An 18,127-nucleotide genomic window follows, 5' to 3' on the forward strand; every position below is an offset into this window, starting at 1 on the left:
ATAAAGTTCAAACAATACAACGATTACAAAACTATGTAATATAAGGAATTATAAACTCTAATCCAAGCTAAGAAATTATGAACTCTAATTTCTAGCTACCCAAAGAAACTGAACCCCCAATTTTTATATCTTCTAATGTTTTTCAAGTTCTATAACCTGTTGAACAACACCTACTCACAAAACGCAGATTGTAAACAAGACTCTTGAATACAATCTTACAATTTTTTCTCACAAATTGTAACACTCCTAACAAAATCTCAAAACTCTCTCAAACCTCTTGATCGTGTTTTGATCTTCTCTCCATGTAAGTGCGCAATTCTTTTTGATGAAAATAGCTCCCTATTTATAGATCACAAATTCAGCAAGTTCTTGTTTGATTGAACTTTGTCTTTGCCTCTACAAATCCTTGTTGAACTCAACTTGAACTTCTTCTTTTCCTTTTTACAGCACGTCAACTTCAACTTGGTTTTAACAAAACCTTTTCCTTAAATAGATAAGAAAACACATTCTTGTTTGATAAGAAAACATAATTTCCTTAAATAAATTTTTGCGTTGTTGAACTTGTTAAGAAGACACCAAACGCGTTTGTAAACCAAACTCTACTTGGACTTCTTCATCACTGCCGCCTCTAAATTCGAAGTCCCTCTTCACGTAGAACTCCTAATTAAACAGGAAAACATGTTTCGAACTTTAGGAAACCATGTTAATACTTTTCTACACGCTTTGCCATATAATCTCGATTGAACTTGGTTTTGTAACCTTGAATTGCCCTGGAACACGTTGACGTTGCCTGTTAGATGCAACTTTGCCATCTTTCAAAATACTTCTTTTCACAATTTCCCCGTTTTTGACAATGAAAAATATTGGTACTACTTGCGTTGAATAGGTAGTAAAAACACGTACTTCTTCCCCCATTTGAATTAGCAAAAACATATTCAATAGTTCCATTCACAGAAAGCATAATAACTCTCTTTGCGAACAACTCAAAAATACTTCTCAGATGCACTGAATTGACATTCCTTTCATGTTCCAAAGCAATCTGAGTCTGAATACATTCTTCCATCACTTGACAATTCAGAGCACACAACTTCTCAAGTTCCTTCGCATGTGTACGACAACAACTCCATAACTTTGTCATACTTCAAAACAATGAGACTTGAACGAATTCCCCCTTTTTTATTATGACAAATATTATCTCCCTGCATTGAATAGGTACACATAACTCAGATGCAGCTGCTTTCCTCTTTTGACATTAGGCAAAAATAAAACATTGTGAAGGCATACACAACACTAAGAGAAACAAATTCGATACTCATAACCACGAGCTATCACCTACTCAAACACTTGAAAAATCAAGAACTTAGTTAGTTATAACAAAACGTTTGCACAAACATATGAGATAGACATGAACCTGAAACTCAAACCCAACATTAGCATTAACCAAAAAGCATATACACCACAAATGTAATAAAAATTAAACATAGAATCAAACACTTGTGATGAAAAAAAATTGGAAGTCAAAGGTTAGAGTGGCTAGGTTATATCAAAAGATGAGAGGATAAATAAGAGTCATTTTTCAGCAGCAAAAAGTATCTTTTGGATTAACAACATTAGCAGCCTTCTCAATTTCAAAGGTAATCTTGATCTATGCACGCTCAATCCTTTTTTTTTTCTCGTAATCACTTTTAAGGATCTTGTTCAATCAATCATGTTCTTTTTGCAGAAACAATAGTCCACTCATCTTTAATTTCAATAGAGTCAGCAAGAGAACAATTTTTTTTAGAATATCACTTGTAAAGGAACATGTTCTCTCAGTCTGTTCCCTGGACGTGTACTATATCAGGTGCAACAACAACTATAATACATACATACATACATACATATATATATATATATATATATATATATATATATATATCGATCCAAAATCCCAATTTATATGGTTCCCAATAGAAGAACTAGGTTCGACAGATGAGTCTTCCATCGATTCCCCCTCACTAGATGCACCCAAATTGAGCCTAATAAGTGAACTTTGTTCAAGTGTAGGGTCCCCAATATATTTCCCCTCACAATGTAAATCCTCCAAGACTTTACTCAATACAAAAGATTTCCCCTAAGAACCAACACACTCTACTTTCTTAGCAATAAAGTAGAGGTGTCATCTATCAAATTCATCTGAACCATAGACCATCATATTGGGATAAGGCTTTTTAAGAAGATATTTATTTTCGTAGTATTTTAGGCATGAATATCTTTTGGGACAAGTGGGGAAGAAATAGAATCAAGTGCATTGACTTAATATTTAATCATGAATAATTGTAGTGCACATACCTAAGATCTCTAGATAATGCTGAATTTTGCTTCAATTTTACTTAGTCTCTCTCCTGTGCTAGATGCAAATACAATGTTCTGTTTAATAGTAGCATGAATTTAAAAGTGGTATAGAGACATACAACTTAATGTACAAAACTGAGCATAGAATTCAAGATTAGATGGCAGTATGCGCAATGTTCATTAGCCATTAGGAATACTCATGTGACCTTAATCATCCCCAAGTTCCAAATTTTTTCTTTTGAAAGTGTTTTCCATGGCTGATCATATTTTTGATTGGTTGATCATCGAGTGCGCATAACTGTTAGATACTGCATAGGTTGGACCTGTTCCTTTCACATGCTTCTTTCAGTATTTTCCTTTTTTTTACCCCTTTTTTCTAGTCAATGTTATTCATCCGTTCCTGTTTCTTTTTTTTTTTCAAGTGAGAGGAATTTCCTCTAGTTCCAATCATGCGTCTTAAGCAACATGTTCAATTGGTGAATGTTTTCTTCTTCCGCTCAGTTTTCCTTCAAATTCAAAGGTTAGATTTAGGAACCCAAACTAGCTTGGGTCCTTTGTTTTGATCAAAGGATAAATAAGATCTCTACAAGCCCATTTTGACAGAATATTTTTAGGAATACACTTGTTCCTCTGAACAGTTTCATAAGTTCCTATTGTTTTATTTTCTCCAGTATCTTTGTATTTAGGACAATATTGTTTAGAGTAACCTGAGTTACCATAAATAATACAAAATATAGGATTCTCATTTATGGGTTGTTCATATCCTATTCCAGTTTTAATGTTCCTAGTATTATTACCTAGATGAGTTACTACCGTGGAGGATTTTGTCCATTTCTTAGCTCTTTCCAGGGAAGTTTTTATCCTAGACAATTCAAGATTCATTACCCTAGAATTTTCCCTTTTAGAAGATGGTTCGTTGTTTAACCTCATTAGATCTTGGTCACATCTGATTTGGTCACCACTAATTTTTTCGTTTTCATTCTTGATAACAGTATATTTCAGAATTTCAGATTTGAGAGCCAAAGTGCAGGAACCAAGTTGTTGTACCTGTTCCTTTAGGAGTTCATTTTTTTTCTTGAGATCAAAATTAACTTTTTCAAAATCAATATATTCAAACTTTAAGCTAGTCATGGAAGCAAGCAATTGATTCTTGATTTTAACTAGTTCTTGAATTGTATCTATGGAATTGAGTAATAAGAAGGATAGCTTTTTCTTAGAGAATTTTTCTAGTTTATCTTTTAAATCAAAAAGATTTACCTCCATTCCTTCAGAGTCTGATTCAAGTTTAGTTTCTGATTTTTCTAAGGTCATCAACACGAGGTCCTCATTATCTTCGTCATGGAATTGAGTAATAAGAAGGATAGTTTTTTCTTAGAGAATTTTAGTAGTTTATCTTTTAAATCAAAAAGATTTACCTTCATTCCTTCAGAGTCTGATTCAGGTTTAGTTTCTGATTCTTCTAAGGTTATCAACACGAGGTCCTCATTATCTTCGTCATACCTCACTGAACCTGTTCCTCAGGCAGCATACATCGCTTGCTCCTTTTCTTTATTTTTTATTTTGTTTAAAAGTTCTCTTTTATCCTTTTAATCTCTTTCTTTTCTCCATTCTACCTCCCACATAAGATAATTCTTAATTTGATGGTGAAATTTTCCACACTTGAAGCATCCTTCACTCTGTGGTTTCTCTGTATTCTTTTTTTTAGTGTGTGTTACCTCTTTTTTTTCCAGAATTTAAGCTCCTTTGAAGAATTTCTTGAAGTTTCTACTTATCAGTGCCAATTCATCATCATCCATATCTGATTCATCACTTTCAGTTGCTTTAGATCTAAGATTTTTCTCTTTGTTTCCTTCACCACTTTTGTAAACCTTCATCTCATAAGTTTTGAGATTTCCTACTAATTCATCCAAAGTCATATTGGTTAGATCCTTGGCTTCTCTGATTGCAGTAACTTTTATTTCCTATGATCTAGGCAGAGTCCTTGGTACTTCGTCTACCTGTTCCTCAGTGGTTTATACTTTTCCCTAGGATATTAACTCATTTGCAACAGTGGTAAATCTGGTAATCATATCTTAAAGTGATTATCCGAATTTCATCTTGAAGGCTTCATATTCAGAACAATGTCTGGCAATTATAAGTTTACGAACTTGAGTTGTACCTTCGTGAGCGTTTTTTAAAGTATCCATATTTGTTTTGCAGAGGTACAACTAGAGATGCGGTTAAACTCATCAGGTCCTAGTCCACATACGAGAATGCACTTTGCTTTTGCATTCTTCCCTAGCATCTTGTAGTCAGCTTCTCCGTATTTTTTTGTAGGTTTAGGTACCTTATTTCCTTCACTATTAGTAATAGTATGAATTAATGATTCATTAGTAATTCTGACCCATAGTTTGTAATCTTTAGCTTTAATGATGTCTATCATCCTTGTCTTCCACCAAGAGTAGTATTCACCATTAAATAATGGTGGTTTGTTGATGTGTTACCCTTGGCCATGCCCAAGAGGAGGTAGAGAATTCATAATGATCTTATCTTGAGTTATTAAACTCTTCAAAGATAACCTGCTCTGATACTAATTGTTGGAATTCCACCCTCCTGAATTCTTCAAAGGAACATGTACAAACAACGTGTTTCTGTTTGTTTAAAATTTAATGATAAATAATTTGAGCAACACTTTGTATTATTTATAAAGTTCAAACAATACAACGATTACAAAACTATGTAATCTAAGGAATTATAAACTCTAATTCCTAGAGGAACTATAAACTCTAATCCAAGCTAAGAAATTATGAACTCTAATTTCTAGCTACCCAAAGAACCTAAACCCCCCAGTTTTATATCTTCTAATGTTTTTCAAGGCTTACAACTTGTTGAACAACTCCTACTCACAAAACTCAGATTGTAAACAAGACTCTTGAATACAATCTTACAATTTTTTCTCACAAATTGTAACACTCCTAACAAAATCTCAAAACTCTCTCAAACGTTTTGATCGTGTTTTGATCTTCTCTCTATGTAAGTGCGCAATTCTTTTTGATGAAAATAGCTCCCTATTTATAGATCACAAATTTAGCAAGTTCTTGTTTGATTGAACTTTGTCTTTGCCTCTACAAATTCTTGTTGAACTCAACTTGAATTTCTTCTTTTCCTTTTTACAGCACGTCAACTTCAACTTGGTTTTAACAAAACCTTTTCCTTAAATAGATAAGAAAACACATTCTTGTTTGATAAGAAAACATAATTTCCTTAAATAAATTTTTGCGTTGTTGAACTTGTACTTAGATGCCAATTCAAACGCGTTTGTAAACCAAACTCTACTTGGACTTCTTTATCACTGCCGCCTCTAAATTTGAAGTCCCTCTTCACGTAGAACTCCTATTTACACAGGAAAACATGTATTGAACTTTAGGAAACCATGTTAACACTTTTCTACACGCTCTCGACTGAACTTGGTTTTGCAACCTTGAATTGCCCTAGAACACGTTGACGTTGCCTGTTAGATGCAACTTTGACATCTTTCAAAATACGTCTTTTCACAATTTCCCCCTTTTCGAAAATGAAAAATATTGGTACTACTTGCGTTGAATAGGTAAGTAAAAACATGTACTTCTTCCTCCATTTGAATTAGCAAAAACATATTCAATAGTTCCATTCACAGAAAGCATAATAACTCTCTTTGAGAACAACTCAAAAATATTTCTCAGATGCACTGAATTGACATTCCTTTCATGTTCCAAAGCAATTTGAGTCTGAAGCAATTCTTCCATCACTTGACAATTCAGAGCACACAACTTCTCAAGTTCCTTTGCATGTGTACGACATCAACTCCATAACTTTGTCATACTTCAAAACAATGAGACTTTAACAAATTCCCCCTTTATGATTATGACAAATATTATCTCCCTGCATTGAATAGGTACACATAACTCAGATGTAGATGCTCTCCCCTTTTGACATTAGGCAAAAATAAAACATTGTGAAGGCATACACAACACTAAGAGAAACAAATTCGATACTCATAACCACGAGCTATCACCTACTCAAACACTTGAAAATCAAGAACTTAGTTAGTTATAACAAAACGTTTGCACAAACATATGAGATAGATATGAACCTGAAACTCAAACCCAACATTAGCATTAACCAAAAAGCATATACACCACAAATGTAATAAAAATTAAACATAGAATCAAACACTTGTGATGAACAAAAATTAGAAGTCAAACGTTAGAGTGGCTAGGTTATACCAAAAGATGAGAGGATAAATAAAAGTCATTTTTCAGCAGCAAAAAAATATCTTTTGGATTAACAACATTAGCAGCCTTCTCAATTTCAAATCTAATCTTAATCTATGCACGCTCAATCCCTTTTTATTTTTTTTCTTTTAATCACTTTTAAGGATCTTGTTCAATCAACATGTTCTTTTTGCAGAAACAATAGTCCACTTATCTTTAATTTTAATAGAGTCAGCAAGAGAATAATTTTTTTTTGAATATCACTTGTAAAGGAACATGTTCTCTCATTCTGTTCCCTGGACGTGTACTATATCAGGTGCAACAACAACTATAATACATACATACATACATACATACATATATATATATTGATCCGAAATCCCAATTTATATGATTCCCAATAGAAGAACTAGGTTCGACAGATGAGTCTCCCATCGATTCTCCCTCACTAGATGCACCCAAATTGAGCCTAATAAGTGAACTTTGTTCAAGTGTAGGGTCCCCAATATATTTCCCCTCACAATGTAAATCCTCCAAGACTTTACTCAATACAAAAGATTTCCCCTAAGAACCAGCACACTCTACTTTCTTAGCAACAAAGTAGAGGTGTCCTCCATCAAATTCATCTGAACCATAGACCATCTCATTGGGATAAAGCTTTGTAAGAAGATATTTATTTTCGTAGTATTTTGGGCATTAATATTTTTTGGGACAAGTGCGGAAGTAATAGAATCAAGTGCGTTGACTTAATATTTAATCATGAATAATTGTAGTGCACATACCTAAGATCTCTGGATATTGCTGAATTTTGCTTCAATTTTACTTAGTCTCTCTCCTGTGCTAGATGCAAATACAATGTTCTGGTGTATAGTAGCATGAATTTAAAAGTGGTATAGAGACATACAACTTAATGTACAAAACTGAGCATAGAATTCAAGATTAGATGGCAGTATGCGCAATGTTCATTAGCCATTAGGGATACTCATGTGACCTTAATCATCCCCAAGTTCCAAATTTTTTCTTTTGAAAGTGTTTTCCATGGCTGATCATATTTTTGATTGGTTGATCATCGAGTGCGCATAACTGTTAGATACTGCATAGGTTGGACCTGTTCCTTTCACATGCTTCTTTCAGTATTTTCCTTTTTTTACCCCTTTTTGCTAGTCAATGTTATTCATCCGTTCCTGTTTCTTTTTTTTTTCAAGTGAGAGGAATTTCTTCTAGTTCCAATCATGCGTCTTAAGCAACATGTTCAATTGGTGAATGTTTTCTTCTTCCGCTCAGTTTTCCTTCAAATTCAAAGGTTAGATTTAGGAACCCAAACTAGCTTGGGTCCTTTGTTTTGATCAAAGGATAAATAAGATCTCTACAAGCCCATTTGGACAGAATATTTTTAGGAAAACACTTGTTCCTCTGAACAGTTTCATAAGCTCCTTTTGTTTTATTTTCTCCAGTATCTTTTTATTTAGGACAATATTGTTTAGAGTGACCTGAGTTACCATAAATAATACAAAATATAGGATTCTCATTTATGGGTTGTTCATACCCTATTCCAGTTTTAATGTTCCTAGTATTGTTACCTAGATGAGTTACTACCGTGGAGGATTTTGTCCATTTATTAGCTCTTTCCAGAGAAGTTTTTATCCTAGACAATTCAAGATTCATTACCCTAGAATTTTCCCTTTTAGAAGATGGTTCATTGTTTAACCTTATTAGATCTTGGTCACATCTGATTTGGTCACCACTAATTTTTTCGTTTTCATTCTTGATAACACTATATTTCAGAATTTCAGATTTAAAAGCCAAAGTGCAGGAACCAAGTTGTTGTACCTGTTCCTTTAGGAGTTCATTTTTTTTCTAGAGATCAGAATTAACTTTTTCAAGATCAATATATTCAAACTTTAAACTAGTCATGGAAGCAAGCAATTGATTCTTGATTTTAACTAGTTCTTTAATTGTATCTATGGAATTGAGTAATAAGAAGGATAGTTTTTTCTTAGAGAATTTTTCTAGTTTATCTTTTAAATCAAAATGATTTACCTCAATTCCTTCAGAGTCTGATTTAGGTTTAGTTTCTTATTCTTCTAAGGTCATCAACACGAGGTCCTCATTATCTTCGTCATACCTCACTGAACCTATTCCCCAGGCAGCATACATCGCTTGCTCCTTCTCTTTATTTTTTATTTTGTTTAAAAGTTCTCTTTTCTCCTTTTAATCTCTTTCTTTTCTCCTTTCTACCTCCCACATAAGATAATTCTTAATTTGATGGTCAGTTTTTTTACACTTGAAGAATCCTTCACTCTGTGGTTTCTCTGTATTCTTTTCTTTAGTGTGTGTTACCTTTTTTTTCCAGAATTTAAGCCCCTTTGAAGAATTTCTTGAAGTTTCTACTTATCAGTGCCAATTCATCATCATCGATATCTTATTCATCACTTTCAGTTGCTTTAAATCTAAGATTTTTCTCTTTGTTTCCTTCACCTCTTTTGTCAACCTTCATCTCATAAGTTTTGAGATTTCCTACTAATTAATCCAAAGTCATATTGGTTAGATCCTTGGCTTCTCTGATTGCAGTAACTTTTATTTCCCATGATCTAGGAAGAGTCCTTGGTACTTCGTCTACCTGTTCCTCAATGGTGTATACTTTTCCCTAGGATATTAACTCATTTGCAATATTGGTAAATCTGGTAATCATATCTTGAAGTGATTATCCGGATTTCATATTGAAGGCTTCATATTCAGAACAATGTCTGGCAATTATAAGTTTACGAACTTGAGTTGTACCTTCGTGAGCGTTTTTTAAAGTATCCATATTTGTTTTGCAGAAGTAGTACAACTAGAGATGCGGTTAAACTCATCAGGTCCTAGTCCACATACGAGAATGCACTTTGCTTTTGCATTCTTCCCTAGCATCTTGTAGTCAGCTTCTCCGTATTTTTTTGTAGGTTTAGGTACCTTATTTCCTTCACTATCAGCAATAGTATGAATTAATGATTCATTAGTAATTCTGACCCATAGTTTGTAATATTTAGCTTTAATGAAGTCTATCATCCTTGTCTTCCACCAAGAGTAGTATTCACCATTAAATAATGGTGGTTTGTTGAAGTGTTACCCTTGGCCATGCCCAAGAGGAGGTACAGAATTCATAATGATCTTATCTTGATTTATTAAACTCTTCAAAGATAACCTGCTCTGATACCAATTGTTGGAATTTCACCCTCCTGAATTCTTCAAAGGAACACATACAGGCAACGTGTTTTTGTTTGTTTGAAATTTAATGATAAATAATTTGAGTAACACTTTGTATTATTTATAAAGTTCAAACAATACAACGATTACAAAACTATGTAATTTAAGGAATTATAAACTCTAATTCCTAGAGGAACTATAAACTCTAATCTAAGCTAAGAAATTATGAACTCTTATTTCAAGCTACCCAAAGAACCTGAACCCCCCAGTTTTATATCTTCTAATGTTTTTTCAAGTTTTACAACTTGTTGAACAACTCCTACTCACAAAACTCAGATTGTAAACAAGACTCTTGAATACAATCTTACAATTTTTTCTCACAAATTGTAACACTCCTAACAAATTCTCAAAAAGTATCTCAAACCTCCTGATCGTGTTTTGATCTTCTCTCTATGTAAGTGCGCAATTCTTTCTGATGAAAATAACTCCCTATTTATAGATCACAAATTCAGCAAGTTCTTGTTTGATTGAACTTTGTCTTTGCCTCTACAAATCCTTGTTGAACTCAACTTGGACTTCTTTTTTTCCTTTTTACAGAACGTCAACTTCAACTTGGTTTTAACAAAACCTTTTCCTTAAATAGATAAGAAAACACGTTCTTGTTTAATAAGAAAACATAATTTCCTTAAATAAATTTTTGTGTTGTTGAACTTGTACTTAGACGCCAATTCAAACGCGTTTGTAAACCAAACTCTACTTGGACTTCTTCATCACTGCCGCCTCTAAATTCGAAGTCCCTCTTCACGTAGAACTCCTGATTAAATGGGAACATACGTTTTGAACTTTAGGAAACCATGTTAATACTTTTCTATACGCTTTGCCATATAACATTTCTCGATTGAACTTGGTTTTGCAACCTTGAATTCGCTGGAACACGTTGACGTTGGCTGTTTGATGCAACTTTGCCATCTTTCAAAATACGTCTTTTCACTGTTTTTGATTATTATCTCTGACTAACTAGTAAAAGTAAGGAACTAGTTGTATGTTTAGCCCATTTATCTGAGTTATAGTTCAATATTTCTTCATGTTGCAGCTTCGTGATTACAAGGGAAGGCTTATGGAAATTATTAGTACTCATTAGTGCAAATTAAAAACATGACATAATATATAAATATAAGCTTTTATTTGGTCACATCTCAGATTTATATCCTTCAATTTTGAATGAACACAATTATACATTTGAACATGTATAAAGTTGAACAAGTATACACACGAGTTCTACGCTGTATAATACACATAGGACATTAGGTAGATAGAATACAAATTGTCATGTAGGATTCTACATAAGACGGTATGTTTATTTGTTCAACTTTATGCAAATTTAAGTGTCTACTTATGCACACTAAAATATGAAGAGCATAAATATGAGTTGAGGTCAAGTTAAAAGACGTATTTATGTATTAAGTCTGACCTGTAAATATCTCATACAAACAAAGTCGCACAAAAATGTTTAGATGTATTCAACAACAAAGAAATGAGGAATCTTAATAGCTCAGTTGTTATGATTTGATTCTCCGCCTTATAATTTCGTCCTCGTTTTTCCTTCCCCTTGCCGGAAAGTGTCATCGATCTCTAACAATTCAAGCATTCAGATGATTTAGTTGTATGTGAAACATGTTTACTTAGAGTTCCTAACAAATCATCTTTGGTGACAATACTACTGATAAATCAAAAATTCAAAATCATGCTTGTGATTGATTGACATGCATATTCAGGGATAGACCCACATGGATTCACCCAACCCTCAATGGTAAAATTTCTGTATTTCTGTTGATATATATTGAATCCGTAATAACAAACAGAAATTGATGGCGCAGTGACTAGACCCTCTAAAATTAACTTATACGTTCCCGATTTTTCTATTTCTAAAGGCTTATTGACATGTTTATATTTTTATTTTCTGAACCTCGTAAATGAAAATCCCGAGTCCGTCACTATAAATATTGAATCTAAGAATTTGGAACAATGGATAAAAGAACATCCAACCTTACAAACATGATTTCCACGAACAAAAATCATTCATAAACAATGGCCAAAAACATCTCTTTTACCTCAAACTTAAATTACATCATTGCACTATATAATGAACAAAAATCATCCCTAAACTATCCAAAACGAATTTAACTTACATCCCTTTGTCAGATTCTTCCCAGAAACGAACAACTTCAATACAAAATTGCTACATTGGTTCTTCACCTTAGCCATTGATCAGTGCATGTGTTCCACCAAATTCAACAGGTCACTGAAATTTGTTACTTGATCAATGAAAATTGGTAATTATTGAGCATATATTTTCTCTGGGTGTTGCAAAGGATGCATATATTAGAAGCAATATAGGCTTGCATTAAAATTAATAATGATACATGTTATACATGAGCCATGAAGCATCAATCAAGTATGATGATTAGTGATTCGATGTTCAAAATTTTGAGATAATTTTACCTTTTCAATGATACCCGCAAGAGTGGTTGAGCTGGTTGGACAGATGAACCGAAATGGGGATCATAAGTTCAAAGTCCCCCTACATGTTTGCTCGGCCAAGCTCGTCATATGAGACTTGCTTAGTGTAGTTTACCTCTTCAGTGTAGTTTTGTGGCCTATTAAATTGAAGCGGAGGTTATCCTATACTCACCTGAACTCTGAAACATGGTGACTACGAGCTTCCTCATCAACAACGAAAAATCACATCTATTTCAATGACATTACTATTAGATCAATTCCCTCTTATACAACACGATTTGATCCATTATACATCTTTTTGCCGATCATAACATTGTCGATCAAGAAACATAATTTGTACGACCTATCGAATTTACGTGTGCATTGGTCCATGGCTGAAGTGAAGAACAGATGTAGCAGTTATTGGTTGAGGGCGTTAGCTTCTTGACAGATTCTAACATAGTGATGTAAGTAGCAAGTTTTGATGATAGTTTAGGGATGTTTTGTGTTCATTATGTAGTATAAAGTATAAGGATATAGTTTAAGTTTGAGGTATAAATGAGGAATGTTTTTGGCTATTTACTCTCTAGAGGTTTACTTGCTTTTACTTTGGAAAGACATTATTTATAGATCTTTTTTTTTAACTTTCTTCTTGGTTTTTTAACAGTGTGTGTAAATGACTTAGGTGACACAAATATGGCAACTGTGAACTTCGTCTGGAGTTTAGCCAAGAGTTGTTTCACCTGACAGCACTGATTGTTATGCTAGTATTGTTCATGTTGGTGGAATTTCAATATCTCCCACATTTAGTCCATATGATGACAGTGAGATCCTTGACTCATAACTACTTATTTTAATTTCCTCTCTTTAAGTTTTAATATTTCCTGCTGCAAACAACATCAAAACTCTAAATCAGTTGTTGTGATGCAGAAGTGGAGAAACTTTGTCTAAAAAAAATACAACTTCTCCTTCGACAATGTGGTTGTCTTCAGGTAGCTGCTCTTATTTTTTATGATATAGCTCCTGCGACTTTCATAGATTTCCAATAGCTCACCTACTACTAAAAAGCTCCTAGAATTGAGTTTATGCTCATGCATTCATATAAAAAGTTATTAAAGCAAGTCATTATTCATGGAAAGAAGTACACATATATATGGAGTTTATGTAGAACCTCTTGTAAAGAGAAAATCTAAAGTAAGATCAAAATCTCTGTTATTTTCATTACGCTAATGGTGAAATACTCATTCGTCATTCTTGAACTAGTGAAGTGCATTTGAAACTATACTTTGTGATACTTTAAGGGTTTTCGCGTGTTGCTCTTCTTTGAATGTTATGTTCTTGGTGGCCTTTGAAGATGTTACTTTAGTATATCAATCCATATTATAAGTTGACATACATTTCAGCTCTCCAACTAATCATAAAGAGAAAAATATAGAGAGAATAACGGCCTTACCAGGTGATTTGGTAAGTACCCCTCGTTATGATGCAGTAGTGATCTATGAAGGAGATTGTTGGGTTGAAGGCAACAATTAGGATTGGATCTTGGACTCGAGAACGATTGGCCCTGTACGTTAAATATTAGTCCATACTCCACTACTAATTGAAGAGGAATTTAGTATCAAGAGAATCTCATACACTTGAGTAAAGTTAATACAAGGTTACATTAGAATAACTTCAAGTAATGTAGCTAGATCTTATGGTTAAAATTCAAATAAAAGTGAAGACCCTTTAGTGTACAGTGACATTCTAATGTTAAATTATTTGCAATAAGTTCATTTGATTGACTTGAAAATACTTTCATTTTTCAGATCCCTCTGGGTTTGGTTTGTGGAAAGGTTACTCATGTTGTGTGGCCTCTTCAACGGGTTGTTAAAGTTGAAAGAGTCACACCAAAGAGCCCAACACCTTTCTAATTCTATTTTAAATAGATCATAATGTGTGTATTTGTGTGTGTGTGTGAAAGAGAGAGAGAGAGACCATTTTCCAAGATTAGCCTAATGTAATACTTTCTGTATACTAATTTATATTTATATGACACACTTTTCTTTTTAGTCAATTTTTAAAAGAATGACACATGTTATTTGACAAGTATTTAATGACACTATCAACATTTCACTCGTACCCTAAAGGAAAGTATGTTTTAAGAAGATAGGTAATTGAACAAAGGTTAGACAGCTCTAAGCGCAACAACTATAAGGTGACTCAACCATCTATTTTGCATACTTCTGTAAATTGTATACTTGTCCTATGGTGCCCACTCAATATGGCATTCTCAAGTAACATCATAACCTCACACTTCCCCCTCACTCATGTGTGCCAATTCCTCTTGATCGAACTCGAAAGCCTTTTGAGCTTCTTTCAGATCCTCATGCATGGTCAATAGTTCTCTACACAGGTTAAGTTTCACCGAATCCTGCACAGTACAAACAATAGAAAATAAGGCCAAAGGCAGCACCACAATCTCCCACCCTAATTCTCCAACCAAAAGTTGGGGGAAATTTGTTGTTTTAGTGATCGACATCTAAGTTGCTTGAAATTCGGCAAAATCTAAATTTTAAGATTCAAGGGTACAGGTCAAGCATAAATTGAAGATATTGACGAAATCAAAATCTCAAACCCCCCCCCCCCCCCCCCCATCAAAAAAAATGTCCATGCACTATGGTCAAATTATCCAAGGTGGGTTGACCGAATACAACAACAAAATTGAAGAGTCTATGCGACTTAAATCAACATAGTAAGAAGCTGACTATTCTCAGCATTTCTAGTTGGCATGGAAGCATTGAACTAGGCAAAAAGAGAAGATATTTATCATGCACAAGCATACATGAAATTGATTCTATTATGGTGATACATGTTAAACTATGATATATCATAATAAAACCAACTACTCAGTGTGAGAACAGTATTAACACGCATGAGGTAAGCCAAAATAGTTGCAACAAATAAAACCTTGAACTAGTAAGTAGGCTTCTGTCCAACTACACTTGGGCTATATATCCAGAAACTTGTATATGGGTTTGTACCACTAATCAGCAGGTTCTAATATTTTCCTTGAAGTTCAATTGAAAATAATATAGAAAACTCACAGACCTCTCATTGAGCAAAATTAGGAAGGACATTTTTCAATGAAATATTCACCATATTGCTACAAATGAATAGTCAGATGCAGATATACGTATACGTATGCATGTTGAGTACACGAGAAGACCTACCTTTCTAATTAAGAACAGAAAGTCCTCTGTCAAAAGCTTCCCTCTTTTGGTTGCAATATCCTGAGCTTTGTGCGCCTACGCAAGTTGAAAGCTAAAATGGTAGGACCAAATGCATGTTTCATTTACAATCAAATATTACTAGAAACTAAATTGTGTAAAATGCAAAGCTTAATGCAAGAGGAATAGCACTGGATACTAGTAAATTTAACTCACCATATTAGTGACATAATCCACCACAATGTCTTCCACAAGTTTCACAATTTCTGAAATTGTATGATAGTGCAGCACTAGAAGCTTAGTAAAGATTAAGTGATGAAATAATACAAATAACTCATAGAAAAACAGAATCAGTGCAACTTTCAGACTAAAATTTTGATGTTTTCAAGGCATTACTTGCCAATTCCTTTGGAAGTCCAGTATCAGTTGACTAAATACGAAACAATAAACATAAAACCACATGAGGAAAATAGCAAGAAGGAATTCTTCCAGCAAAATAATCTCCATTTTATAATGGAGAGCAGGGTAAACAAGATGCAGTAAAACAGAAACAGGACCGTACTCCAGCAAAGAAGGTTATATTTTTTTAATAATAACCAAACAATATCATTACTAAACTCCCAACTCATGAATTTCTGTTCCTTCCTAAGAATTAGCACAGGTCCTCAGTCCTCCCAAAAGCCCCTCCAAATATTATTGCTATTTCTAGAACCAAGACATAAGTTTAGAACTGTAACTAAGAAGATTAAAGTATTTCACATAGACAGAGAATGGTGTTATTAGCACGTCGTTAAACAGAAAGCATTAAGCAAAAACCATATTCAATCTGGACCCCCACAACCTGCAAATTTCCCCACTATCAATGCGTAACAAAAAAAACTAGGCAATAGCAGCATGTGATAAGCATAACCATCCATGAGGATAAACACCATGAACATACACAGATGAAAACAAAGAAAAGATGAACAGGTGAAACAGAGAGGCATCTTGCATTGATAACATCTCCAAAACCATACATTATGTGTTTCATTGTGTAATAAATAAAAGAAATGTTAAAAAATTAAACACAGTGAAGTTATTTAATATTATTATCACATCTATATATAGTCACTGATGGTATTTCTGAAACATCGCGGTTTCCTTTTTAGTGAACTTTCTAAAGGTTGTGCTGCTCCTACTCTTGCTGCTTTTGAGGATGGCCCTGCAGAAGTGTTGTTCATTTACTATTTGTTATAACATCCACTTTTCAACCTGCCAAAGTCATGTCATTACCATCGTTAACAAACACCATCAATCAAACACATCATATTATCAAATAGATTCATCATGCAACCAAACCACTATTGCAATAAACTATAAACTGAATGCATAAAGAATGTCCTTCCTTAGTTATTGTAATGGTTATCACCAACTTAACTGATCTATAAATTAACTCAAAATCCATTTCGGTATAATACGGAGCTCATCAATCATCATATAAGTTGAACATACAGTCCTCTATGCAGCACCCAAAATAAGCAGACAATACATACACAATCCATATGATCAACTATACAAAATGCATTATTTTACGGGACATTATCATCAAATAAAAGACGAAACTTATACATATTGTGTGAGCTAATAGCTCATAAACATTCTTATTTAGCTTATTTTTGTATCTACTTATTTTAAGCCAAAGTAATTCAAGTACCGATTCTTATAGTACTGTTCGGGGAGTCGATAAGCTAATTCCTGTAGATGTATATTTGCCAGGTTGTCCACCTAAACCGGAAGCGGTTATAGATGCTATAACAAAACTTCGTAAGAAAATATCTCGAGACCTCTATGAAGATCGAATTAGGTCTCAACGAGCGAATCGGTGTTTTACTACCAACCACAAGTTTCATGTTCGACGCAGTATTCATACGGGAAATTATGATCAAAGAGTTCTTTATCAACCACCATCTACTTCAGAGATCCCTACGAAAATCTTTTTCAAATACAAAAATTCAGTATCTTCCGCCGAATTAGTGAACTAGACAGGATTCCTTTGTCCAGAATAAGAAGTGGTGGGTCAATTTTCTTAAATTTCATCGTAAATGTGAAATACTTATACAAATAAAAATGCGGGAGAGATAAAAAAGATGCAGACAAACTTATCAGGAATATGAAGGTGTTGACGAAAAAGTAGAAGATACAACAACACGAAAATACATTAAACAGCAATTTTGACAGTCGCAATTACATTTTCGTTAGGGAATCGTAGGAATAAGGAGCTGAAAAGAGATTGAGAAATTCGAAGAGAAACCTGCAATGGTGTTGACGAGCAAGAAGACAAAATCCCTGAAAAAGGGTATTCACCAAAATTTATATGAGAAAATTTTAATTTGTTTTTGGGATAATGCTACCACCTCAATCTATGCCCGAAATGTTGGAGACACACTGATCATGAATTTATTTTATTAATAATTTTCTACCCTTTTCGACCTACGTGGCACTATCTTTTGGGCCCAATGTTGATTGACTTTTTTTGTCAAGCTAATGTCACGTAGCCGAAAAGAGATAGAAAATTACTAATAAAATAAGTCTAGGGAAATTTCAGATATAGATTGAAGGATACTTGTACATTTTCCTTTTTTATCTGTTAAGAAATCACAACTTCCTTTTTGTCCTTCGAAGACTATT

General features: G+C 33.7%; 1 long non-coding RNA gene across 1 annotated transcript; it reads right to left on the bottom strand.

The window, feature by feature from the left end:
* Window positions 1-11,804: 11,804 nt before the first annotated feature.
* LOC101260942 (uncharacterized) lies at window positions 11,805-17,846 on the bottom strand. The gene is made up of 5 exons (XR_011221711.1): window positions 17,688-17,846; window positions 15,677-16,711; window positions 15,464-15,538; window positions 13,705-14,664; window positions 11,805-12,409 (listed from the first exon to the last, which is right to left on the bottom strand). It is a non-coding gene; the product is annotated as an uncharacterized lncRNA (long non-coding RNA).
* Between the last annotated feature and the right edge of the window lie 281 nt (window positions 17,847-18,127).

Source organism: Solanum lycopersicum, chromosome 6, assembly GCF_036512215.1.
Source record: "Solanum lycopersicum chromosome 6, SLM_r2.1".
In the NCBI taxonomy this organism is placed as follows: Eukaryota; Viridiplantae; Streptophyta; class Magnoliopsida; order Solanales; family Solanaceae; genus Solanum; species Solanum lycopersicum.